General features: G+C 50.2%; 1 long non-coding RNA gene across 1 annotated transcript; it reads right to left on the minus strand.

Moving 5' to 3' along the window:
* Positions 1 to 1,126: 1,126 nt before the first annotated feature.
* On the minus strand, positions 1,127 to 4,470 carry LOC147976655 (uncharacterized). Its single transcript, XR_015602165.1, has 3 exons — positions 4,107 to 4,470; positions 2,733 to 2,807; positions 1,127 to 1,432 (listed from the first exon to the last, which is right to left on the minus strand). It is a non-coding gene; the product is annotated as an uncharacterized LOC147976655 (long non-coding RNA).
* Between the last annotated feature and the right edge of the window lie 436 nt (positions 4,471 to 4,906).

Consider the following 4,906-nt stretch of genomic DNA (forward strand, 5'->3'; position numbering starts at 1 on the left):
CGGATAATAACCCGGCAATGGTTATGGCGGTCCACAACGGGGCTGATGTGAGTATCGGAACTCAATCAAAGGAAGAAGGAATGCCAATGCATCGGATTATAGAAACAACTGAGTAACTTAGAGCTCAATTGCAAAGGAATTAAGATTTACAAAGCGAAGGATCAGAAGCAGACGCTCTGATCAAGGATGGATAAGTTCAATATACTTAGGGGCACAATCGACGACAATTTGATTGGCGAGAACCAGCTCATGTTTAAAATGACGTCTGAGCCGGAAAGATAATTTAAAAGGATCAACTGATGATTGCGTGCATTCGCACCCATGTCGAATCAAAGGGATCAAAATGACGGTGCCTAAGGATACTCACGAATATTGCCAGACATATGGCAAGCATCCATCATGCAAGCAGACAAGTATTGCAGAGCAATAAGCTACTAAGGATTTTTGGAGGATCGAATAGTATTTCGATGACCATTGTGAAACACATGAACAACTGGGGGATGAGCGGATACTCGATAAGTGCGAGAATTATCCGTAGGGGTATTCAGGTGACAAAGAACAGCAAGGCAGTAAGCTCAAAGGATTATCGAAACAACGACGAGTATTTCGGGGTATCTTGTAATAAACTGGGGATGAATGTAAGAATACCAACTACAAGTAGTTACCCATAAGGGTTGACGGTGGAAGGGGAGTTGCAAACGCGACGAACACAAGTTCTCGGGTTAACAGCGGAGAGTATCTTCAGGGTCTTCCCGTGCAGCAGACGATCATCAGTAATAAGGGGCTCTCCGGGTGAAAGTGATAACGAGATCCTAATGTTAGATTTAGCAAAATTCATTTAACCCGAATAGAAGAGAGATCAGAGTTCCAGAGTATAGACGAGGAATAAAAGATCCTAATACCACCCAGATGGCGACGTGGGCCCGTAAGGCACACAGCCATGTTAGTAAAAAGTTTCGTAATGTCTAGACTCGACTTCGGCCAAGGAGTGTGGAAGGGGGATTCCTACAGGCAGTCGGCTCTGATACCAACTTGTGACGCCCCCGATTTGACCGTACACTAATCATGCACGCAAATGTGTACGATCAAGATCAAGGACTCACGGGAAGATATCACAACACAACTCTACAAATAAAATAAGTCATACAAGCATCATATTACAAGCCAGGGGCCTCGAGGGCTCGAATACAAGAGCTCGATCATAGACGAGTCAGCGGAAGCAACAATATCTGAGTACAGACATAAGTTAAACAAGGTTGCCTTAAGAAGGCTAGCACAAACTGGGATACAGATCGAAAGAGGCGCAGGCCTCCTGCCTGGGATCCTCCTAACTACTCCTGGTCGTCGTCAGCGGGCATCACGTAGTAGTAGGCACCTCCGGTGTAGTAGGAGTCGTCGTCGAAGGTGGCGTCTGGCTCCTGGGCTCCAACATCTGGTTGCGACAACCAGGTAGAAGGGATAGGGGGAAAAGAGGGAGAAAGCAACCGTGAGTACTCATCCAAAGTACTCGCAAGCAAGGAGCTACACTACATATGCATGGGTAAATGTGTAAAGGGCCATATCGGTGGACTGAACTGCAGAAAGCCAGAATAAGAGGGGGATAACTAATCCTGTCGAAGACTATGCTTCTGGCAGCCTCCATCTTGCAGCATGTAGAAGAGAGTAGATTGAAGTCCTCCAAGTAACATCGCATAGCATAACCCTAACCGTTGATCCTCCCCTCGTCGCCCTGTGAGAGAGCGATCACCGGTTGTATCTGGCACTTGGAAGGGTGTGTTTTATTAAGTATCCGGTTCTAGTTGTCATAAGGTCAAGGTACAACTCCAAGTCATCCTGTTACCGAAGATCACGGCTATTCAAATAGATTAACTTCCCTGCATGGGTGCACCACATTCCCCAACACGCTCGATCCCATTTGGCCGGACACACTTTCCTGGGTCATGCCCGGCCTCGGAAGATCAACACGTCGCAGCCCCACCTAGACCAACAGAGAGGTCAGCACGCCGGTCTAAACCTAAGCGCCCAGGGGTCTAGGCCCATCGCCCTTAGCACACCTGCACGTTGCGAACGCGGCCGGAAGCAGAACTAGCCCCCTTAATACAAGAGCAGGCTTACAGTCCAATCCAGCGCGCGCCACTCAGTCGCTGACGTCACGAAGGCTTCGGCTGATACCACGACGTCGGGATACCCATAACTACTCCCGCGTAGATGGTTAGTGCGTATAGACCAGTAGCCAGACTCAGATCAAATACCAAGATCTCGTTAAACGTGTTAAGTATCCGCGAACGCCGACCAGGGCCAGGCCCACCTCTCTCCTAGGTGGTCTCAACCTGCCCTGTCGCTTCGCCTCAAAGTAACAGTCGGGGGCCGTCGGGAACTCAGGCCCACCACAACCTGGATGGAGCCACCTGCCCCTTCAGCCCCCATCTCCAAACAGTATCACCAGTAATGTAACAGTGTAAAGTAAATAGCATATGCCCGTGATCACCTCCCGAGGTGATCACGGCCCAGTAGTATAGCATGGCAGACGGACAAGAGTGTAGGGCCACTGATGGAACACTAGCATCCTATACTAAGCAGTAGGATAGCAGGTAATGGTAACAACAGTAGTAGCAAGGACAGGCTATGCATCAGGATAGGATTAACGGAAAGCAGTAACAAGCTACACTACTCTAATGCAAGCAGTATAGAGAAGAGTAGGCGATATCTGGTGATCAAGGGGGGGGGCTTGCCTGGTTGCTCTGGCAAGAGAGAGGGGTCGTCAACACCGTAGTCGTACTGGGTAGCAGCGGCGTCGGTCTCGGTGTCTAGCGAGAGAAGAGGGGGGAAGAAACAATAAATATAATGCAAACAGATGCATAATGATGCATGACATGACAAAACGTGATGCTAGGTGTGCCATAACGCGGTACGAGGGGGTACCGGTGAAGGGGGGAAACATCCGGAAAAGTATTCCCGGTGTTTCGCGTTCTCGGACAGATGAAACGGAGGGGGAAAGTTGCGTGTTCGCTATGCTAGGGATGCGTGGCGGATAAACGGGCTGTGTATTCGGATTCGCCTCGTCGTTCTGAGCAACTTTCATGTACAAAGTATTTCCATCCGAGATACGGTTTATTTTATATGATTTTTCAAAGTTTATAGTATTTTCTATGATTTTCTGGAATATTTTTATTTAATCTAATCCGAATTTGACCAAGTCAATTTGACTAGTCAAAAGGGAGGATGTGGCCCACATGTCATTGACACATAATTTAATTGATGGATAAACTAAAATGGAGGGGTTAAATTAACATAAGGGGCCACATGTCATAGGCTAGCAATTATCCAAAGTACTAATTAGTCTAACTACTCATTAGCTACTAACCTAAATAGGGCCGGTCACATCCAGAGACACAGCCGGCCACACACACGCTGCACACACACACACAAGCACACTGGGCCGGCCAGAGGCACACAGCCGGCCACACACGGCGCACACACACAATGCTTGGGAGTAACTCTATTCCTTTTAACACAAGATAGCATTTTGTGATTTTTGTAGGATTTAATCCATGCATTATCTGAAACAGGTCCAATGAAACAAAATGACATATAATTTTTACCCATTTTAGGACTTGCCTTATCGCTGTTTAGTGGCAGTTTAGAAGGCTAGTCATTGTAGAAATACAAAAGCTAGCTACTGCTACAGTAACTGAATGTTACTGTAGCCGTGTAGCATAGCAGACAGCGGCTGCGGGAGCAGCGAAGCAGGCGGCATGCACACGGCCGCGCATGCTGGGCGCAGGGTGGGATGGACGCGAGGCGTGGGCAGCCGCGGCGCGAGCAGTGGCACGGGGTGAGCGCGGCCACGGCTTCGGCGGCGACCAGAGCAGACTGCAGCAACGCAGCGGCAGTAGGCAACAGTGGGCGGGCGCGGGGCGTCAGAGACGGGTCGCGGAAGAGGCGGTGCAGGGCGCGTACTGCAGTGTGGACGCAGGGGCGGACGGTGTGCGAGCGCGTGCGGGAGGAGAGCTCCGGCCACGGCGGACTGCGGAGCCGAAGTTCGCGGGTAACGGTGCTACGGCGACTACGGCGACGAGGGAAAGGGGGAACGGGGTGGTACTCACCGAGAAGGCGCAAGGAGGCCCATCGAGTGGCTTAGGAGCAGCAGAGGTGACCGGCGTCGTCGTGGTTCGTCGGCGACCCGAGGAGGAAGAAGCTTCGATCCGGCGCTGCAGCGTGAGGAGCTCCAACGGGGTGGCACCATTTGATGCAGAGGAAGACGACGAAGCGGACGGACGCAGTCCTAGGCGGTGGGGGGCATGGTGGCCGCGGTAGGACGAGATGGCTGGCGACGCGGGCGCACGACGAGGTGGGTCTGGACCACGAGGGAGTGACGAGGAAGAGAGGGGGCATGGGAAAAATATCTGCGCAGGGGGAGTGGAGCTGACGAGGCCGCGAGGGGGGAGGGCGCCTGCCTTATCCCCTCGCCGACGCCGACGAGGTGGTTCGGCGGGGCGTCGCTCCTGTTGCGACCGCGCCAGGGGAACAGGGGAGTAGGCGACCGGGGAGGGCTAGGTGGGCCAGCTGGCTGAGCTGGGCCGAGGCCCAGGGGCTTCTCTTATTTATTTAACCTTTTGGATCTCTTGTCTTTTTTTTAATTACATTTCTATTTTTCTTTTAGTTTCATTTTATTTATTTATTTTAGTTTTGTAAAACATAAATTTTAGCATCTAAATTAGTAGTAATAATTAGGCCACTGCCACAAAAGTTTAACACTACAATAAAACAGATTTGTGTTTGTTTTAGTATTAAAGGCATTTAATAATTGCTTTTAGCCCCTGTTTTAATTAGTTAAGGGCATTAAACCACATCGCAAAGATGTTGGTTCACATCCGTAATTAGTTATGCAATATTTGCCACACTT

The sequence above is a fragment of the Triticum urartu genome, chromosome 4A, assembly GCF_056163025.1.
Source record: "Triticum urartu cultivar PI428250 chromosome 4A, HENAU_Tu73, whole genome shotgun sequence".
NCBI classification, from domain to species: domain Eukaryota; kingdom Viridiplantae; phylum Streptophyta; class Magnoliopsida; order Poales; family Poaceae; genus Triticum; species Triticum urartu.